At 36.3% G+C, this 24253-nt stretch overlaps 1 protein-coding gene across 3 annotated transcripts in view; it reads right to left on the reverse strand.

Annotated features, from left to right (window-relative positions):
* The window catches only part of Grm1 (glutamate metabotropic receptor 1), a 376580-nt gene that overhangs the window by 79978 nt on the left and 272349 nt on the right, over window positions 1-24253 (reverse strand). The window lies entirely within an intron of this gene.

Below are 24253 nucleotides of genomic sequence, written 5' to 3' on the forward strand. Positions count from 1 at the left end.
ACCTTGGGCCCAGAGCTATGGAATCAGATGTCCATGGACCAAAGTTCTCAAACCATGAGCCACAATACACTTTTCCTCCTCTAAGTTGTTCTGGAGGGGTCTTATGGTCACAGTGACAAAAATTAATTCACCCAATACATGACCAGAATGCTCTCTCAGGCCATCCAAGTCTCTCCTAAAGATGACAGGCAATTCAGCATCTACATTTTCTCATATTTCTACTAAAAAGTGAAGTCAAATCTATCTTTAATTCCTTTCTTAACCATTGTCCCAAATAATATGTACAGAGGTGTCTAAGTCTCATATAGTATAGTTATGAAAAAAATGAAACAACACTTTTTTTTTGATTTGGTAATCTAAACAATAGATCATACAATTGAGAAACACAACAGGGATGGGTGGAGGACTTCTTACTCGTCTTAGGGGAGACTTTGAAAAAAAATCACAAATATGAAGCAAATGAATAGTGTCACTTAAGTGCCAGTAACTATCCTTCTGACAGGCTACATTCTAGGCATAGTAGCTGTCAGGGGTTGCCATTTACTTGAAATAAGAAGGTGCCTTAGGAGGACAGTATGCTCCAAAAATGGATAGGAAGTAGTAATCCGTTGTAACTTATTTATAGAAGGAAGAATGGCCCCCAGCAGATGTCTACACCCTACTCTCTGGGGCCTGTGGATATTACATTACAAGGCAAAGGACACAGGTCTTATGATAGGGGATTATTCTGGATTACTCAAATCTAAACCACTAGAGCCATTAAAATCAGAAAACTTTCTCTGCAATCAGAGTTGCAGAACAGAATCAAAGAGACTTGAAGCACAGAGGGACTTGACCCATTGTTGCTAGAGTGGTCATGTGGAAAATATGAAAAAGTCGGGGGAAAGCCCATAGGAACCACTTCTAGGAACAATTGCTGGTTGGCAGGCAGGAAAGAAATGTGGACCTTAGTGCTATAGCTGCAGGGAACTGAATTCCACCAACAACCTAAATGAGCTTTGATCGGATTCATCCCCAGAGCCTTATGAGATGCCAAATAAGACTCAATTGAGCCATGCTTTACTGAGACTTAAGGCCTACAGAACTGTTGGGTAATAAATGGGTATTATTGTAAGCTGCTAACTTTGTGATAATTTGTGAAGGTGGCAGTAGAGAACAAATACATCTGTCATTGGCTGATGTGCATGTTGCAGTTAGTCAACTATAGAGAGTACATAGAATGATACAATGAGGATGACAACTGGTTTTCATATTTCATGAAAATATTATAATAAATACCATACTGGTATAAGGGTACTTCCCCTTAATTAATTAAACAATAAAGAAGTGCTTATTTCCCTGAAAAAAGTAGTGTGCTGCTTCCATTCTTGTGCTATGATTCCTTCAGGGATTTCCATGCTATCACATACTTTAAAGTTCAATTTTTCAACCAACAAGCTGACGACACTAGGCCATACTTCAAGGGCAATTGTTGGTCAGACTATTTTTTTTCACTTAGTACAAGCTCAAAGTCATCTTCAAAAATACACATGTTGGTAGTTAGAAAGTGTTTTTTTTTTTTTCCATTAAGAAAATAGGACAAAACTGGCACCTATTTGTACTCTGCTTATTTCACTACAAAGTAAAGGGTGACGAGGGTATAAATACCCTTATGAAGAGGGTATAAATAATTCTGCAGATGAAGAAATTGACCTTGTTTTTGGTCCATAACTAGTAATCAGCACACTAGGGATAGAAGTACATGGGGATCTTTAGCACTTTTCTGGGTGACAATTAATTTTGCCTTTTGCTTATGACAGGTTTCTGAATTTGTTATCAGGATTTTAAGCTGCATGTACAAACATACACAGATACAAACACATATTAAACAATAGTGAAACAGTCTGTTCTTTGGCTTGTACATACTTTTTCCCAATTCTAAATTTATATAAATTTTTCCCTAAGAAGAAAAAAAATGTAAAAACACAATATTTTCTTGCTCTACAGAGATTTATCTTTCCTCCCCTGATGCATTTTCTTTGGCCTGGCACAAACCCTTAGAGCCAAGGCCTGAGTGAGACAAAGCTCTACAAGGGCACAAAGAGTACATTCTGGGGCAGATGATGGACCATGTCAGGCAGCAATGTGAAATCCCAAATGCTCCCCAATTCACTGCTCCTCTGAGAATCCTTCCCATGATGATGTAAAACTGCAAGGCCCTCTGTATTTTCTTTTTCTGCATGAATCTGGCTTCACAATTAGCACATTTTTTAATAGCTGTGCTTCCCCATCCTGTCAGTCTCTGTATCTCACATTGAGCACATTATTATCTCAATCAATCCTGCTGTTACATATGCTCAGGTCACATTATCTAATTTAATTATGTGAGTCCCATCACTTCAACTGGACTATAAACTTCTGTGGGTAAAGATATAATTTTATTAATCTTTTTCACTCCATATCACATTTTTACATACTCACATGGTGCTTGGTACATAATTTTACAGAATAAGCATCTCATAGATTTACATATATTTAACCCCAAAGAGTGGAGTGATCTTGCCTTTGTACCAGAATATATGTATTAAGTGTTGTCTGTTCCAATAAAAATGCTAAAGAATTTTAAGAAAGCAACATTATAGAAAAAAAGCAACTAGTACATTTAGGATAACAGCAGACTGGCAATGTAGTATTTAGACTTTGGGCAGAGAAAAGATACAGAGGTATTAAGAAAAGAAAAGTAATTTTTGAATCTAAGATAAAATTTGAAAATTTGCATTATAGCATTAGACCAACAATATCACTATAGCATATTAAAATTTGTTAAGTATGGAATGAAATATAAAATAAAAAAAACCACAAGCGATGACTTTGATGAAGTGAAAGTGTCTGGGGAAATCTCTCATTGGTTTTGGTTGTTATTTCAACTTTATTAGTAGAACACAAACATAAAAACTCAATTCTTTCTGAATATCTCTCTCTCTCTCTCTCTCTCTCTCTCTCTCTCTCTCTCTCTCTCTCTCTCTCTCTCTCTCTCTCCTGACTCTACCATGAGGTGAGCAGCTTCTCTCTTCTGGGCCTTTTCCCCATGATGTGCTCCTTCACCTTGAGCTAGGAGCAACAAAGTTGGCCATCTGAGACCTCAGAAACTATGAGCCCTAAATAAACTTTTCTTCCTTAAAACTGTTCTTGTTGTGAAATTGAGTTACTCTGACAGAAATTGGCACTGAGAAGTGGGGTCATTGTGGTAACTAACTTGACCATATGATTCAGAAACCTTTGGAGTTGGTTGGTGGGAGGAATTTTTAAAAGTTTAGAGATGCAAGCTAGAAAAGCTTTAGAATCCTTTGAAGTGGAGCTTAGTGGGTGATTCTGGTGGAAACTCAAAAGACAAGAATGCTGATTAGAGATGTGGACTGTGCTTATGTGTTTTCAGAAGGAAATGAGGACTCTATTGGGAATTGGACTAAAAGACACTCATATTATATTCTGGATAAGAACTTGGCTACATTTTCCCATGTCCTGAATCTTTGTATAAGGTTGAATTTAAAAGTAATGGACTAATTAATCTGGTGGAAGAAATTTTAAGGCAGCAAGCATTCATTCACTGGTGTGGCAGAATTTGGCTACATTTACTGGGAGAATCAAGAGCAGAAAACATGACTGAAGGACTTTAAAAACTTGTAGTTTGGTCAGATTAAGTGCATACAAAACTGGGGCCAAAGAAAGTGTTCTTGTTGAAGAGGTCACAGCCCCTAAAGACATGCTAAGTACTTTGCTTAGAGGTTAATAGGAAGAATTCCTGAGGACACCTCGGAAAGTTGAAAGACCACATCCAAGGGGCAAGCAGGATGCCCCCATGAGCTCTTTTCAAAGGAATTTTTCCTTCTGTATCTTTGAGCACCCTGCTCACACATGAATGCCTAGGAAATTATTTCATCCTGCTGAGTTGTAGTTACTCAAAGGCCTCTGCAGGCCTGATTCCAGGAGGCCCAAATATTGTGCAAGTGGCAGCGTACCTTAGGGCCATGCACATAGTGCTGATTCTGCAGGAATACAGGATGCTCAAGTTAAGATGTCAGGGATGCTTCCACTGAGATTTCAGGAAAAGAGCTTGGAGGACAGGTAAAGTGCTGCAGGACAAGTCCCGCAGACTTCTCTGAGAAGGCAATAAATGAAGATATAAAGGTGAAGCTGAAGCTGAAATAGAGCCCTAATAATTAAGAGATGCCAGCAATGTGAACTGTCTACCAAGAAAAGCTGCTGGGGGCAGAAAGATCCAGGCTAAAAAAAGCCCATATGCATTATAACTGGCAAGGCCAAGGGACAGGACTTCCCAAACTCTTTTGAACACCTTCTGTCCTAGATGCTGTATATAGAGTTATAGGACCTGTTTACCTGGCTGGGTTTTCAGTCTTGCTTTGCCCCCCTCCCTTCCTTCTATGCCCCTATTCCTCCCTTTTGGAAAAAGAATGTTTACTCTGGCACTGTATATTAGAGATATGCAACTTGTTTTTATTTTTACAGAGGCTCACAGCCAAAAGGTTGACTGGAGGCTCAGAGGAGAATTTGTTCTTGAGCTAGACTTTTGGGCAAAAAATTTTTTTGTTAACACTATGATATAAACTTACTTGGATATAAATTAAATGCATTTTGCATTGTAAGATGGACATGAGCTTTTTAAGTTCAGAGGCAGAAGGTTATGGTTTGGATGTGATGTATCCCTCAAAATCTTTTGTATTGAAGCAGAATGTTCAGAGTTATAGTGATTGGCTTTGTAACCTGATCCATCCTAGTTTGAATGAGTGTAGGTATTGAGACATAACTAGATTATTAGATGAATCACTAGGGTGTTTATTCCCTGTGGCCCATTACCCCACCTGCTCTCTCTCTCTCTCTCTCTCTCTCTCTCTCTCTCTCTCTCTCTCCCTCTCTCTCTCTCTCTCTCTCTCTCTCTCTCTTTCTAAAAACCCCATGAATTGAGAAATTTCTTTTTATGGACCCTTCTCCCATAATGTTCTTCCACACCTTGGTCCCAGAATAAGGAGTTAGTGATCTCTGAACTGAGACCTCTGAATCTGTGAGCCCAATAATACTCTTTTCCTCCTCCTGTAGGTTGTTCTTATTTGGTAATTGGGTGACAGCAATGCAAAAGTTAACTAATATTGAGGCTCCAATTTCCTCAGGCTGATTGGTTCTAACCACACTGCCACTCTTCCCACTATTCAAGAAACTTGTTGCTATTCAATTTTTTCAACTGGAATCTCAGTTTATATAGTTTTACATTTTTTTCCCTTGATGCTAACAAATATCCTACTTTCCACTGGAACGTTAAGTCAGTTAATAAGAACTCCTGGGAAATTTGAGAAATTTTGGAAACCACATAAAGTATGTCTAAAAGCTTAATGAGATTCATTTTTGGTGCTCCACTTCTTATCTCTGTGTCTTTGACCACTGTCTCCAAGATACTTGTACTTATGTCACTGGCTTCATGATGTCATCTCTCCACAGTGCCCTACCTTAGTCAAGAAAGTGAGACTTCTCAGGATCCTAACTACTTGTGACTGCAGTCCTCCACAAAACTTGTGAGCGCGTCCCTCAAAACTTGTGAGCATGTCCCTCCTGTCTTTCACCATGGAGCTACAGCAGCATTGAGGCCAGTCTTGAGCTTCCATTCAAGACAGAACATGATGAGTAAAAGGAATTTTGAGACAGTGAAAGATTTTGGCCATGGAATCTCTGAGAAATGCTCAATGTCATCTTTCATACATTTTATTTTTAATTTGGTGTATTACACACTTACCTTGTTATTGTGCCTGGTAAGGAGGGAATATTAAAACACATCATGCATACACTATCTCTGAGGAAATTAGGGTCTAAGAGAGAAGTCTGAAAATATCTTCAAGAAATACAAAGCCTCCTCATAGAGAGTTCAAAGATATGCAGATAACATATGGTAACAGATGGTCCAAAGGTGGGGTGAGGTGGGGTTGGGGGAATTCACACTGAGACCAATGACATGGCATTTACCAACAAGTGGATAAACCATGCTGCTCCTTGCCAGTGACCTTCCTTGACCCACTGGAGATATGGAATAAATGAGGTCCAAGGTAGGTTTCTCCTCAGGTAAGGAATCAAATGAAGATAGTAACAGAAGTCTCAACTTCTCAATATCAATAACATTTTCTCTGAACTGAGTATTTTGGGAGCCTGTGGAAATGGCTGAACAGGAAAATGAAGAATTCAAGAAAACAGAAATAAATACCAGCAGAATCTTATGATAAACATAAAGGAAACAGCACACCAATCTAATTATGATATATAAGATCAATATATGTCATGATTATATAAGTGAAATGGTTTTAGATATATATACGTATATATTATATGAAAGTATATATAAGGAGGTAGAGAATATAATTAACAATTTTACTATCTAAAATTTTTTATGGGACTATCACAATGTATTTCACTTCATTTAATCTCTACCTTTGACATCTATAGTATAAATGAGAAAATCAAGGCCCAGATATTTCCAGAGCCATATATATCAAGGAGTAAAGCCAGAAAATGAATGAGGGTCTACTATTTCTAGTATACAGATATAGGGCTGTGATAGGAATTGTGTTTATGTGTGTGAGATACTTTAAAAGTAGGTAGAATTTTTTAACATTTATTTATTTTAGGTGTAGATGGACACAACACAATGCCTTTATTTTTATGTGGTGCTGAGGATTGAACCCGGGTCCCGCCCATGCTAGGTGAGCGCTCTACCGCTGAGCCACAATCCCAGCCCCTAGGATTTTTAATTACACCAATGTCCACAGAATAATTCTAAATGTAGAAAACAACATAAATAATTGAAATTACAGAAAATCCCATCTGTTTCTGGCATATGAAAACTGCATACAGAAGGTAGTTTCAAATTTTTGGCAACCTTGCACTACAGACAGATGTTGGTCAAAGAATATGATTCAGTTTTATGAGCAGCTTCCTCTGGCCAAGATGAACAGAAAAACTCTGATGCAAGGAAAGACAGAGAAAACAGCTTTCCTACAATCTACTCCATAAGGTACCTTAAATCCTTGCCTGTTGAAATCTCTTACAGTCCAATCAGTCTCAATATATAATCTGACTTGATGTCTGCCTATGCTAAATCTTCCTATTGAAACTTCTTTTCAAGTATATATGTTTAAAAGTCCTTGGCTTGTTTTGTATCAAAGGAGAAACTAGAAAAAGAATGGGATGATTTAGACTCAGGTGGGTCCATTGAATGACATGGTCTAAGCTAGCTGGTCTTCCAGGGAACCCTGGGACAAGTGCTATGGGAACAGTTATTTAGGGGAGGGTCCCAACCCTCTGAGACTGCATAGCTGCACTGACTTGACTCTATCATAATCCCTTTCCCACACACCCAAAATGCATTTAAGCATCATGATCCTGGCCCACTTTAAAGATGCTACAGAAATAGCCCAAACAAGCCTTTTATTATTTTACATAAAAGAGATGTTAAGGAAAATGTCTGGACAGCAGAAAGTGATCTCTTATTCATAGTTTGAAGAGGATGTTTTCTCAGAACTTACTACCAGGAAGAGTTTCTTTTCTCTGAAGCATCTCAAAAAACTGGTATGTTTGTAAGTCATGGATGCCTTCGTTCAGGGTCACACTCATTGCCCATCTTCAGCTGCAGAACATAATCTAATGATTTGTATTTTGCCTATAAGCACAACCTTGACTTTATCATATTTTCTTTTATCCTTACTCTTCAGAAACCTCACCCCGTAAGTATCACAGCCAAGAAGTCTAAGGAGACAGCATGACTAAGTGGATTATCTTATACATTGAATGGCACACTGGAACAGAACAAGAACTATTAGATATAAAGGAATAAAATATAAATAGTGAATGGACTTCAGTTGATAAAATGTATCAATATCGCTTCATTAATTATAATAGACACACTAATGTAACATGTTAACAATGGGGAAAAACGGTCATAGGATATATAAGGACGCTGTTCTAGCTCCCCAATTTTTTTGTAACTCTTCAGAATTATTCTAAAATAAAAAGTTTGTTTAAAGAAAATTAAGGCACATATCAGGTACCTTATGTTATACCATAGCTAACTTCCTGGAATTCTTATTTTCTTTTCATTCAAGAACAACAACAAAAAATTATATTGTTGGAACTTTTGTAAATTCTTGTTATAAATAAAATTTGGAATTCAGGTGTTAAGTCATGTACAAAACACATACATACATACATACAAAACACTTACATGTAAATATAAGCTTTTGGTTAATAGATAACTTGTACATTTTGCCACTATGTTATTAGCTAATATGGGCTATGCCAAATAATCAGGACTGCTACACAGTACCTACAATTCAGTATCTTGATTTGACTATTACTTATTATTATTTATTCATAGCACTGTTTACAAATGTAATAATAGGTATATCCCAAAATACAATATAACTTTTGTTTATATTTTTCCTTTTCAATAAACTCATTTCCAATAGCTCTGTGTCCACTCTCTTAATGTATTTGTATCTCTTTAGAAATGGGGTCCTCAATTAGATTATACTTACAAACTATACAAGTCTTACGACATAGCTGCTGTAGTTTAAAATAAGAAAATATAAATTTTATAATAAGAATTTTAAAATTAAATAAAACCAATGTTAATTTTAAGAAAAGGTACTGTGACATAGGACATAATCAAAAAGTAACAGAAGATAAAATTTCAAAAGCTGAGAAAATATTTAGCCTTAAAGATAATAAAAATATATAAAAATTAAAATGAGGCACTAATTTTCACAGATTATTTTAGGAATTTAATAATGTATACTTCCTAATATCAATGTTCAAGCAATCCTTGGACAATTTGTGAAGAACTTGAAGCAGAGACTAGAGAATCCTTAGCCATTTGCTACATGACAATGTTCCTCAATCTCTGAACACACAGAGCTGGAGAACTGTCACTTAAGACAGCATCATACGGCCAGACTGAGGTTATCTTATTGTTGAAATGTGATGTAAATAAATCACCTACAAAGGGAGGAAATGGGAATATGAGATTTTTCAACACCTTTTGTACCATGTCATAAGAATTTCTGTATCCTTGTTATTTTGCAAAACCTGCCTCTGCTGTAGAAAAGGTGATATTGGTCTCTTGTGCCCTGTGTGAAAAAGGAAACTCTATTACTGCTCATCAATGCCAATCATGTTAGGTTAAACCTGGAAAGTGGGACAGTTCCATAGAGAGAGGGTCATGATGTCAGACTATGTATGAACCCTTTCCTCGCTGTCTCTTAGGAAACAAATCCTCCAGTTCTTAACCACAGTAGAAGACTTCACTAATGGAAGTATGAAAACTCTAATAAATGTATTTTGTTTATAAGTCCTTGTGACAAATATCTCTCTAACTTGGAATTCCGAATTTTGCATTCACTGCCTTAAACAATTAATTAATTGGAGCACAAGTAAAGAAGAAAATTTCTCTTCATCTTGGTCAAAAATTCCCCAAAGTACTTTGACACAGTAATTCTACCTGTTAAAACATTACTTAAGTTCAAAATTCTAAAATGTCTAACCACATATTATACATACATAAGGCTTACCATCTCTTGAATAAAAGGTAGTACTAATTCTGATTTGATAAATTGAAGGTCTACTTCCAAATAATAGGTGACCCCCTCCTGTGGTAGAGATTTCCCGTCTTCATTGATGTATTGCTTGAGTATGGAACTTGTATTGATCAATGACATTTAAATGGAAGTAACATATATTTTAGCAGAAGTTTTAAACCCAGTGCTCATTGGCCATACTTAGCTTTCCTTTGCCACAATTATCACATAGCATAGAAGACACAGAAGGGATTTTTAATGAATATACACTGGACATGTTGCATGAGTGAGAAATAATTATTTATTGCTCTAAGAACTTATATTAAGGATCATTTGTTTTGTAGTATATATTAGCCTATCCTGACTAGTACAGAAATTGGTACCTAAAAGTAGGGGCAGCAATGAAACATATAGGAAACGGCAGCAGATGGCAAGGATACTGCATCTAGGGTCTAAAGGACACACATCCATTATGCAGTGATAAAATGCTAATATTGTCACATGCCATAACTAGAAAGGCACACATTTCATCAAATGAGCTTGATGTTTAGGCAAAGAGTTAGGAAAATTAAATGTTCAGATATAAAAATTAAATTGATTCTTAAAGACCAAACTGTGAAGATTTCTACTTTAAAAACAAAGAAAGAAAGAGAGAAAGAAAGAAACAAATTTCAGATTCATAGCAAATGATAAAGAAAAAACTCATATTCTTTTGTTAAAATCTTGGGAAAACTTAGTTTGGCACCTATAAATCTTTCAGATGAAGAAAATGGTTAAAAATGAAGAGGGTACGACTGTGGCTTCCTCTTATATATCTGCTAGGCTGCTAAAATTAAGTCCTGAAGGAGAGGATTACCTAAAAAAAGAATTGTAGGCATTGTTATTGGCACAGTTGTGACTGATCAACTAGTTAAAAAATAAATTACACAATTTGAAAGAGTTTTTCTAGGAAAGCTAAAAACATATTAGCCTAGATTAAAAGTGACTATGGAAATTTAAAATACTCCTTGGGCCCCCGACAATTTGGGGCCAGGAAGCAGAGAATGGAGGTCACTTGGCGCCCCCCAAATTAGTCCTTAATGCCCCATCTGAAGAGGCCAAGGAGATGAGATGAGAAAGAAGAGACCTTCCTAAGATTGAATGTAAAGGTGCACACTTTCTCAACTACACAGATGGTTTAACTTTCGTAGAAACACAATAAAAATGACCTTTTACCTCTGTTACCAAAGACTCATATCCTACACTCCCAGCATCAGTTAACAGGGGCAGGACTGTAGTAGAAGAGTTAGAGAAGATAATCCCTTGTTCTGCCTAGGTATTTAGTGTGGTTGAAAAAATAATGAATAACAGTCCCACAAAGATGACCACATCCCAGTTCCTGAACTTGTAGATAAACTAAGTTACACGGTAAAAGAGGCTTTGAAATATAATTAATCTTCCCTTGAGATGGTGAGGTTATTCTTGATCCTCAAGGTGGGCACACTTTCATCATGAGTCCTTAAAAGTAGAGAACCTTCCCTGGTCATGATCAGAAGAATGTGGTTGAGGAAGAACGGTCAGGCTGATGCAGTATTCCTGGGTTGGTATATGAAGGGAGCGGGCCATGATCCAAGGAATGTGGGTGACTGTGGAAGTTCAAAACAGCATAGAAACAGATTCTCTCTTAGGGCCTTCATAAAAGAATGTGGGCCTCTGACACTCTTACCTTAGCTCAGGGAGACCCTCATCAGACTCCTAGCCTACAGAACTGTAGCATAATAAATGTGCATTGTTTAAGCTACTGAGTTTATAGTAATTTATTACAGCAGCAATAGAAAATTAATATGTCTAGTAACTGTCCAATCTGGATATAAAGAAATATAGTATTTGGCCATGACTTACTGGTTTCAGAATACCAATGCTTTAATACAAAACAAACCTACCAATAAAAAATAAAATAAAGCAAGCACAAGAGAATGATTGAGCACCAGGAATTACTAAACTCTCTTTAGCTGTCTCCGATGCCATATCCAGAGCCAAAACATTAGCAAGCTCCCAATTTGGACAGTGATAGATGATTCCAAATTTGGATTTTTTAAAAAAGTGCTAAATGGCTCATAAATTTTAAGTATAATTTTTTTCTGTCCTTAAAATAAATGTTTGGACTCACTCCAAGGATTCTGATTCAATTGGTATATTGTAGGACCAAGACTGGTATAGAAAAGTATTTTCTGAAAAGCTTTCCTGATGATTTTGATAAGCCAGCTCAAGACCTATGCTTTAAAAGACAAGATTCTTATTCACAGCAATTCAGATTTGGGACTATTAATTTAGCTGAAAGGATCAAATAATAGTATTAAACTGATTGACACATTAGATACAGATCTATTTGAGGCAAGTCTGCATGGATTCAATTTACTGGCATTTCTGACAGATTTTAAATACTTGTCACCATGTAATTCCTGTGGATACCCACCAAACCTATAAAGATTTATGTTGTAACAATATTGTGTACCAACCAATGACAGTCCAGACGAAAGATGGGTTAGTAAATAATTAAAGAGGTCCCATCACCGTATGACATGACATTGACTTAAACCCAAGTGATTATAACATATTCAAGACCATGTCACAGAGCTCTTTGGTGTGGGTTTATCAGACAGCCCCTGGATATGAAGTATGACTCTGGGTACATTAGTGTGGTCTGGAGACACAGGAACTACATTGTTAGTGTTACTGATGGGTTGAGTAGACAGGGTCATGCTCTATCCATGTGAAGTTGGTTTTCAGGACAAGCAGCCTCTAAAGAATTTACCACTAGTGCATCTACTCAGCCAGTTCTTTAGTCATGGCAATATTGACTATATAGTTTCAATAGCTATTATGACTGACAACTTGGCTCCAAATATGGACATAAAATATTCCCTTCATCTTAATTACCACCTCCAAGTAGCAGAAGTAATGTAACAATGGATCAAATTCCTCAAGAAGCAATCCAGAAGTCTCATTATCCCTTGAATTCTAATAAGCCCTGGATTTTTTCTGTTTGATTCCATTACAAAGCTGCCTTCTCAACTGTGTATCTCCATAATGAACAGGACTAAAGGGGGATAAAAGGAAGTTAAACACACACCTACCACATGATCCAGACATTCTATGCCTGGGAATTAGGCCAAGAGAAATAAAGTATGTGTCTATGCTTGTACATGGAGGTTATATTTGTAATAACCCCAAACTGGAAACAACCAATACCCAAATAAATAAACATAGGATGTATACAAATAACAGAACATTAATTGGCAATTAACTGGAATTAACTGTTAATATATGCAATAAAATGATGAATCTCAAAATAATTGTGCAAATAAAGGAAAGCAGGCAAAAAAGAGTACAGAATACATAATACCATTTATATTAAAAATTCAGAAACTGCAAATAAACTATAGTTTCAGAAAGCCAATAACTGATTTTGGGGGGATGCAGATAAACTGTGATACAGGAGAAGGGTTTTCAATGAGACACAAAGGAATTTGGGCATATAAGTTTATTATCTTAATTGTGTAATTTCTTGGTCATATACCTGTGTCAAAACTTACCAAACAGTGCATTTTAAGTGGGTGAGAGTTTATTGTATGCCAATTATCCCTCACTAAAGCTATAAAAAAAAAACAGGAAAAGAATAGTGGGCCAGACCCCAACTCTATTTGATCATACTCCTTGTGACAAAAAAAAAAAAAAAATTCTGGCCTACTTATGATGGCCAGAATTATGACTTTACTTAGTGTGAATTTCCAGACATGAAATGCAAAAGTGTTCTCTTGCTGAGAAGCAATACAACTTATATGATGTAGAGTAACCCCATATGTAGTCCACTGAGACAATCTAAAATATAACAACCACTCATGACAGGGTGAAATGTTTATGAAAAATAGCCACAGATTTTTGTTTTGTTTTGTTTTTGTTTGTTTGTTTGTTTTGGGTACCAGGGACTGAACTCAAGGGCACTTAACCATTGAGCAACATCCCTGGCTCTTTTTATTTTGAGACAGCATTCCACTAGGTTGCTTACAGCTCTGATAAGTTGCTGAAGCTAGCTTCAAACCTGAAATCCTCCTGCCTTAGCCTTCCAAGTTGCTGGGATTACAGGCATGAGCCGCCACACCCAGCAGCCACAGATTTTAAGCATTAGAAATGCCAACTCTCAAATTTGTTCAGAAGGCAAACTAGACTATATGAGGTAGCAGTCAACTTTACAAATATGAAAATTATTTAGCAAGGAGAACTATTATCCAATTTAAAAAAAATCTATTAATGGATTTGACCAAATTCTAATAATAATTGTAGTGTATGAACCTTTAGCTAATCTTTAGATAATTGTTTACAGATTAAAACTATATAATTACCCAGTAATATATAACTACAAATTAATGGTTTTTATTAAAAGATACAACAGGGCTAGGGTTGTGGCTCAGCGGTGGAGCGATTGCCTTGCACATGCGAGACCTGGGTTCAATCCTCAGCACCATATAAAAATAATTAAGTGAAATAAAGTTATTGTGTCCAACTAACTACAAAATAAATACCTTAAAAAAAGATAAAACAGTGACCATTCACTGTAGTGAGTGTTCAATGACTCAAATAATTTTTCTTTTTGTACTTCAAATTTGTATAGGCTTATTACTATGCATCATTTAAGTCCTTTGGAAACATAACCAAGATGTATATAAAGTAAAAGAATATAGGGCTGGAGATGTAGCTCAGTATTAGATCACTTACTTGCCTATATTCATGAGGCTCTGGGTTCCATTCCCACTACAGAAAAAAGAAAAGAAAGAAGGAAAAACTCATGCCCTTGCATCAACTTTTATGCCTTTTGGGTGATAAAACATGTACATATTTCTCTAAAGTCTTCTAATATTAAAAAATTACATGGAATAAAGAACTATCCAAAAAGGCTAGTGAGTACTTGCCTGCTTTTTATGAAAATCACTCCTTCTTATCTTCAGCAGCAAATACTTAGAAATCACCAAGCAAGCTGCAGCCTTGGCTCATTCCAATAAGACTAAATCAATTTCCAGCTGTTATAGTAAGGATATTCAACAAATTGCTCAAAACTCTAACTTGTGAATTAGAGCCAAATAACCAAAAAAACAATCAAACTTGCATTTATGGAATTAGTAAAGTAGAACACTTGGGAATCAATCTAACAAAAGAGGTGAAAGATTTATACAATGAAAACTACAGAACCCTAAAGAGAGAAATAAAAGAAGATCTTAGAAGATGGGAAAATATATCCTGTTCATGGATAGGCAGAACTAACATTATCAAAATGGCGATATTACCAAAAGTTCTCTATAGGTTTAATGCAATGCCAATCAAAATCCCAATGGCATTTCTTGTAGAAATAGATAAAGCAATCATGAAATTCATATGGAAAAATAAAAGACCCAGAATACCAAAAGCAACTCTAAGCAGGAAGTGTGAATCAGGCGGCATAGCGATACCAGATTTCAAACTATACTACAGAGCAATAGTAACAAAAACAGCATGGTACTGGTACCAAAACAGGTGGGTGGACCAATGGTACAGAATAGAGGACACAGAGACTAATCCACAAAACTACAACTATCTTATATTTGATAAAGGGGTTAAAAGCATGCAATGGAGGAAGGATAGCATCTTCAACAAATGGTTCTGGGAAAACTGGAAATCCATATGCAACAAAATGAAACTGAATCCCCTTCTCTCGCCATGCACAAAAGTTAACTCAAAATGGATCAAGGAGCTTGATATCAAATCAGAGACTCTGCATCTGATAGAAGAAAAAGTTGGCTCCGATCTACATATTGTGGGGTTGGGCTCCAAATTCCTTAATAGGACACCCATAGCACAAGAGTTAATAACAAGAATCAACAAATGGGACTTACTTAAACTAAAAAGTTTTTTCTCAGCAAGAGAAACAATAAGAGAGGTAAATAGGGAGCCTACATCCTGGGAACAAATTTTTACTCCTCACACTTCAGATAGAGCTCTAATATCCAGAGTATACCAAGAACTCAAAAAATTAAACAATTAGATAACAAATAACCCAATCAACAAATGGGCTAAGGACCTGAATAGACACTTCTCAGAGGAGGATATACAATAAATCAACAAGTACATGAAAAAATGCTCACCATCTCTAGCAGTCAGAGAAATGCAAATCAAAACCACCCTAAGATACCATCTCACTCCAGTAAGATTGGCAGCCATTATGAAGTCAAACAACAACAAGTGCTGGTGAGGATGTGGGGAAAAGGGTACACTTGTACACTGCTGGTGGGACTGCAAATTGGTGCGGCCAATTTGGACAGCAGTATGGAGATTCCTGGGAAAGCTGGGAATGCAACCACCATTTGACCCAGCTATTGCCCTTCTCGGACTATTCCCTGAAGACCTTAAAAGAGTGTACTATAGGGATACTGCTACATTGATGTTCATAGCAGCACAATTCACAATAGCTAGACTGTGGAACCAACCTAGATGCTCTTCAATAGATGAATGGATAAAAAAAAATGTGGCATTTATACACAATGGAGTATTACTCTGCACTAAAAAATGACAAAATCATGGAATTTGCAGGAAAATGGATGGCACTAGAGCAGATTATGCTAAGTGAAGCTAGCCAATCCCTTAAAAACAAATGCCAAATGTCATCTTTGATATAAGGAGAGCAACTAAGAACAGAATGGGGAGGAAGAACATGAGAAGAATATCACCATTAAACAGGGTCGAGAGCGGGGAGGGAAAGAAAGAGAGAAGGGAAATTGCATGGTAAAGGAAGGAGACCCTCATTGTTATACAAAATTATATATAAGAGGAAGTGAGGGGAAAGGGGGAAAAAACAAGAGAGAGAAATGAATTACAGTAGATGGGGTAGAGAGAGAAGATGGGAGGGGAGGGGAGGGGAGGGGGGATAGTAGAGGATAGGAAGGGCAGCAGAATACAACAGACACTAGTATGGCAGTATGTAAAAAAGTGGATGTGGAACGGATGTGAATCTGCAATATGTATACGGGATAAAAATGGGAGTTCATAATCTGCTTGAATCAAATGTATGAAATATGATATGTCAAGAGCTTTGTAATGTTTTGAACAGCTAATAATAAAAAAATAAATAAAAAAGAAAACCAACAACAACAAAAAATAAAGTAGAACACAGCCTGAAGAAACTACCTACAATAACAGAAATCTACATCTGTGCAATACAACATGGTAGTTACTAGGTACAGGTAGCTGTTGAACTGTGACTTGTAAAAGAAGAAATGAAAAATTGCTTTCATTTAATTTTTGTTAATTTAAATTTAAATATAAATAGATACATGTGGGTAGTGGCTGCATCTGACAGCACCAACCGAAAGTGTTAATAAGAAACAGGCAGAGAAACATCGAGCTTATTGTATGCGTATTTTCGAAGCTTCATGTATATGTGATAGCAATATTTGTCTAGGAGAATATAATGCCCAGATGTAACTCAAGGTAAGATCACTTTTATTCTTCCAAGTACACTTCTGAAACATGGTTCCATAAGGCAACTTAGACCAGCATTGTACAAGCACATATGCTGCTTGGTTTTGAGGGTGTTGGGTCAGCTATGACTGTGTCCCAATTTTCAGCACTTCCTCTATGCACATAAAAATTCATAAGTAAAATATTTTCACTGCCTTGGGTGGGGGGGGTTGGATCTTCTTCATTACTAAATCTATAGAAATGTTTGGTTTGTTCCATGAGATCTGGGATTCTATATTGTACCATTCCTCTTAGGAAAGGAAAAGATTGAGTATTTCAGCCCACCAAGATAAGACATTATATTCCTTGGTTTAATTAAGAAATGATTGTTCCATGTAAGAGTTTTGGATTGCAAGGCTATAGAGACCTTGTATTAGTTACCTACTACCATAACAAAGCTACCTAACAAACCAGCCTCAAGGTTTAGTGGTAAATAACAAGAATTTGCTTAGTCCATGAATCTCAGAGTCACCTGGGAAGGTCTGCTGCTCTGAGTTGAACATGACTCATTTCATCTGGGTGCACACATGCGTCAGTAGTCAGGTAGTACATTGGCTTGGGACTGGCTGATCTAGGTCATCCTCAACCTAGAGGTCATTCTCTTTCTGATCCATGTTATTTCCATCTTCTGGAGGTTAACTCAGGTTTTTTCATATTGCTCAGAAAGGGTTTCAAGAATGAGAATGGGAGTAGGTCAAACCTCTGGGGCTCTAGACTTGGAGTTAATAATGCCTTATAATGTCAGTTGAGATATTCAAGGTCGAGAACAAAATCCTATCTCTTAATGAGGGGAGACACAAAGCCATTTTTCAAAGAGCAAAGGTACAGGGAGGGGTGGACAGATGTGACATTTTCCCCAAACCTCAATTAATAGTGTCAACTTCCTGGTAAAGTTAAATTATATCCTTAGGAGTGCATATTGGCATTTGAACCAAACATCCAAGGTGGGAATAAAATAAGTCATTACACTCAGACTCAATGAGCTTAATTAAAATCTATCTCAATTTATAGACCATCTCAGTCTGGATCAAACTGTAATGGGCTCCTCTTATCTGGCCTTATGTAATAGGTTACTTCATACATACTTTAGAATGTTCATAAAAATTGGAAAACTAACAATAAGGAAAAGTTATTAATATAATCAGTACCTGTCTAAAATTATGAATGTTTTCTCCAAGCTACTAGAATAAGATTCTCCTTGCTTGAAAGTGTATCTTCCCAGATATATAATTCTGTTTTCTGCTACTATGACAGAATACTATAAACTGGGTAAGTTGTAAACAGTAGAAGTTTGGGTCATGGTTCTGGAGGTGGGAAGTTCAATATCTGGGGTTCCATCTGGGGATCATCCTTTATGCTGCATCATCCCGTGGAGTGAGGTAGAAGGGCAAATGGAACCAAGAGACAGAGAGAATGGGGGTCAAAATTAAGTTCTTTCTTGGGGAGTTCACCCCTGTGAAAATGGCATTAATTCATTCATGAAGACTTTCAAAAGTCCTAATCATCTCTTATAAGTTCAATCTCCTAATATCATCATAATAGCAACTAAATTTCAACATGAGATTTAGAGGGGACATTCCCACCACAGTGCCAGACTAGCTGTCATTATCTTACTAGTCATGATTCGTTGGTGAGCATTACATACATCAGCCAAATTCTTTCATTATGTCTTGGACAATGGCCAAATACAATATGCTAGCTGTAAAAAGCATTGTGCCCATCTGCTTCCAGTTGGTACAGAGCATAAGGGGAGAAAACAAAATTTGGTTGCAAATTCAGTAGGTTGTGGGAAAAAAGCTGATAAGAACATAGTGAACCCAATAAATTTATATAGTTAATATACAACTAGCCACAGCAAATATTAATATGACTATAGAACAAGACAATTGCAATACATGCTTGCTAAGGAAACCCAAACTTATCATGCTCTAAGACCAACGATTACATATTTATGAATCTATTAAAAGGGAGCAATCCCAAAATAGCACCAACAACCATGAAAACTGTGCCATATTCACTGTTTCTTAATAAGGAAAATTGGAAGTGTCCTAAATATTCAACAATATAAGAATTGCTAAGTAATTATAGTTTTTCATTGGATAGAACACTGTAGGGTTATTAAAATTGTGGTTATAAAGCCATGCAGCAACTTCAAAAATATGTGAAATACAATCCTAAAGGAAAAAATAAGGTAGAATTACATCCACACTGTCATTACAACTACGCAAACAAATGGGAAGAATGCTGAGTTTCATGCAGAGCTAGTAGGAGTTGCCTTAGAACTCCATATTTTCAAAAGCCTTAGAAATGTTCATATCTTTGATTGAACTTCTGGTAACTTAACACAACTTCTGGACATATAACTTAAGAAAATTACCTAAAATGAAAAAGAAATGTTTACAAAGAAAAAAATTTTTACCACATGCCAAAGCATCTTTCTTTAAAATTTGTGAAAAACTCAAAATAACCAAATGTATAGGAAGAATAAAATGGTTAAATGACTTTATCTTGGTGGACATACTGGCATATGCCTGTAATCTCAGTGACTCAAGAGGCTGAGACACTGGGATTTGAGGTCAGTCCCAAAATTTAGGGAGGTCCTAAAGAGCTAACCTGTCTCAAAATAAGAAATATAAAGGGCTAGGTGTGTATCTCAGTAGTCCAGCATATTCAGGTTCAACTTCCAGTACCAAAAATAAAAAATAAAAATAAAAAGTTGCATCTTAACTGTATGCAAAGTATTATGTATTCATTAAGAATGAGTTTAATGACAAAGAGAAATTCATAACTTCATAAGAAAAAAAGCAATATGAATTTTTTAAAAAACAATATGTAAACTATTAACTACACGATTTAAAACTATATAGAGAAAAATGAAACGAATGGTGGTTAGATAAGAACATTTTTTTAAAGCTCTTCATCTTTCTCATGCACTACTATGTTTATAAGTTGCACAGATGAGCATCAAAAGCAAGTATTACTTTGAAAGTCAAAAAATTTAAAAAAATGAATAGGAAAGAAAATAAAAGTAAATATCAGTATTTACACTTACTATGTGCATGGATAACTGACTAAGGGTTATATGATTATCTGTCTAGTTTCTACATGATGGAATGTAATTATGTTAAACTTATAACTTCAAAACCCATAGTTTTTATGAGGTAATCTATGCTAGACTTCACTTTCCAGTAAGACATGATTCTATTATTACTCTTTTACATTTATGTAAGTCCAGAAGGGCCCCCACATCCATGGGTTTCACTCCTGCAGATTCAACTGGTCTTAGACTGAAAATATATATTTTTAAATTATCTATACTGAACATGTCCACATATTTTCCTAGTCACTATCCCCTAAACAATGCAATGTAACAACTGTTTATGTAGAATTTGCAATACATTAGATATTTAATGTAATTTAGAGATTTGATTTAAAGTATACTGGAGGATGTGTATGTATTATATACAAATATTATTCCATTTTATACAAGGGAAATGAGCATCCTTGAATTTGGGTATTTGAGTGCCCCATAACAAATGTCATAGATATCAAGGGACAAGTGAGTGGCTTATAGATTGCAAAATTCTTCACTAGTATTATTTCACTGCAATGTAATTCATTGTCATTATTTCATTCACTTCTCACAGCACCTGTGTGAGGTAGATATTGTTACCTACCATGTTACACTTGTAAAACCTGAGTCTCAGAGGTTAAGTGAGGTTGTCCAAGTTATGTAAGAAATTCATAACTGAACAGTATTGTACCCAGTTCTTGTCCGGCCCAACACTATACTCTATCAGCTTCTAAGGGATCTTTATAATGATTCTCATCAGGAACAATAAGCCCTGTGCCATTGCAAACATGATCTAAATCTCTTAAGGATTAAATAACTTACTAAAAGAGTGACTTTGATTTGCTTTGTATCTACTCTTTTCACTGTCTTCACAATTATTACATCTTTCGAAGTTAGTCTTTGATGTTTCAGTTAGTGCTTTCCCAACACGTCTCCAATCCCTTGATATACTCGACTAATTAAACAGTGATGTGGATTTTGCGTGAAGCACTTTTTAATTAGCCACAGTGATTCCCAAATTACTCAGTCTTGACGCGGGACCCTTAATATTCAAACTGGCAATTTAGTGCATATAAACTCTTTATTTAAATAGTGACATCTGAGATTAAGCTCAACAAAGGTTTCTATGGAAACTAACAGCAATATCAAAACTTCCCAAAACATCAGAAGTGTAAAGATGAATGACATAAAAAATAGCTATCGATATTCTGAAAAGTTAATTTCACTCTTCTTACTACTTTCCCTAAATGTGCCTGCATATTCATAACAAGGCTCAAGAATTAATTTGCTATGAGAGAATCCTAAGTGGGTAAGAATAACACAGGAAGTGACAGTTCATGTTGTTTGTCAATACTATTGAAGCCGATGTCATAGAAATACAGAGGTTAAAGCTTAAAAGCAATATAAGTTTACATGAATGAATACAAACAGATAATATAGATAAAACTGCCAAAATTTTAGAATCTCTGCAGCAGAAAAAAATCAATATATTTTGTGAATTGGTTCCTAATGGAAAGTTAAATAAGACTTCTGCCTTCCTGTGAACTAAGAACACAGGGAAACATTTTCTAAACTTGACACCAGAATGAAATGCAAACATAAACATGTTTATGAAATGTCGCAATTGCTCTTTAAAATAGCTTTGAGATTCAAGCACAATGTAAGAACAACTCATGAGTTTTGCAAGCTGTTAATTCCTGCTGTGAATGTTAATCAAATTCCAGCTTTAACCTTGACATTTACATGAGCCCTGACAATTGAAAACCCAAAATATTAGTGTACATGGCTACAGAGGTCAAATTTTTTTTAATGAGGGCTCAAGTCATAAAACGTTTTCTAAAACTCCTTACATAAAGACATCCGAGCATGTTAATATGTGTACTGATGGAAAAGTGACATAGACAACTAAAAAGTCTCACATTTAACACGCCCCAAACCAACCTCCTGGTTTTTCCCCAACCTGCTCTTCCCTAAGTGTTGAAGTCTCAATGATGACACCAGCTCTCCAGGTTCTCAAACCAGTCATTCTTGACAATTCTGTCAGCAAATCCCCTCAGGTCTTATTCAAAATAAACTCAGCACTGAAAGCCTGTCTCCATCTTCTTGCTACTACTGTGATGCAATTCCCCACTTCTCACACCTCCCTACCGGCTATGGGCCCTTCCTCCTCCTGTCAATGCTTCTGTATCCCCTGGCTCCAGCAACCTGATCCCTTACTGTTCTCCTAAACCAGACACGTTCATTCCTCTTTTCACATGCTGTTCCCTCTGCTGGAAAACCCTTCCCTAATGCTCTGATGACTCATTCTCTCATCTCCTTCAGGTTTTAAACCATTTCCTAAGTGAGGCTTTCTCCGTTCATTCTTTTTAAAGTTGTAATCCCTCCACCCCCTTGCTCTCTAATCCCATGCCTTATTTTCTCCATAGGTCTTATGATTCCATAAATGAGTATCCACTTTCCTTAAGTTATTTTTGTGGTTGTTGTCTATTGTCTATTTTCCTGCACAGCATTGTAAGGTCCTAGAATGAAGCCTGACACCGAGTACAACTAAAATCTGTTTAATGTTGAATAAAAGGAATTGTGTGAAATCATGGGCCTAACTTTTCTTAAAAAAAAAAAAAACTCCCTATACCATAAGATGATATAAATTAGCTGATCAATTAACTAACAAGAATTGACTGAGTTTCCAGATACTAATGTTGTACAGGGTTCTATGAGGGACACAGAGCTCTCTCTGCATAGATTCTCCATTTATAAAAGAAAACATTTCTTAGGAAGCAATTAGAGAACAAGACCTCATACAGGCTGTCCAGGAGGCACGGGTGCTCATTCTGTTGTTGGCAATAACTATATGAATCTTGGGTAACTATTGCCCCATCAATCCTCAACATCTTAAAAATTTTGCAAGGAGACTTTCCTAGATGCTTAGCTTCTGTGGTTCTATTACCTCAGAGAAATGAGAAGTGAGCAGAAAAATATGAATACATAGTTTAGTACTTATCTTCCCTTCCTTCTGCCTCTTTAGTTGGATTATATGTCTGAACCTCCCTAGAAGCCACACTGAGGTTGGTCTAAAAACCTTTATTGAAAATAAATCCACACCAGAAAATTTCCCAGGGAACTTGACCAAACTTCATCAAGTCTGATAAACATTGATGTGTTTATACATATTGCTGTTTTAAAGAATTTTCTAACATCAAAATGTAAATATTATTGAAGATAGAAATAGTTTGTGTAATTAGTATTATTCTTTCTCCATTTTGTACAAACCCATTGCCTCTAGTTATTTATCTGTTTCATGAGTGGGGAGTGATTTCTTTGAATTTTCCCAAAGGGATCATGATTTCCTATAAGTCCAGAGTTGCTGATTTTTCCCTTCTCTGTCTCTTTTCCTTCTGTATACAGTGTTTTTTATTGAGATGTGGTATGAACAGATGGATTCCTGACATTTCTAAATATTATCTGCTCAGCTGAGAGAGGAAATAAATGTCAGACCTCTGTTGTGCCAGACAAATGAGGTCATGGGTAGACTTCACAACGCACCATCATGAGAAGATCATCATGCTATGCTACCAGTCCAGTATGGATGACTGGCTTTGAATGGCACCATGAGAGACCCTAGATGTCTATGTCTATTACACAGACAATAGTGAAAAAGAACAGGGACAACAATGTCCCCTTGCAGTAATGATAATGCTTACAAAAGTTAAGTGTTAAGAAGTTTGGGCTAATGTATTTCTGTGGAAAAGGAGCATGCTGTGGAGTTCACCCGACCCCTGAATGCCTTGGGATAATGTGTCATCCTTTCCTGGCATGCATGAGCAGTGCCTAGGAAATACTTCTCCAACCAGGAACCATCCTATGGTCAACAGATGAGACTACAATTTCTTGGCACCTGTGTCCATAAACATCATGTTGGTGGTATAGAATATGATGATATGGGTATTAAGCAAGTCATAAAGGTAGTGGGGGGGGGGAGGATCAAACCAGTGTTGCTTACTGATCTCTGTGGTAATGCCTCCTAAGAACACATGCAATAAATCTT

Source organism: Callospermophilus lateralis, chromosome 6, assembly GCF_048772815.1.
Source record: "Callospermophilus lateralis isolate mCalLat2 chromosome 6, mCalLat2.hap1, whole genome shotgun sequence".
Taxonomy (NCBI): Eukaryota; Metazoa; Chordata; class Mammalia; order Rodentia; family Sciuridae; genus Callospermophilus; species Callospermophilus lateralis.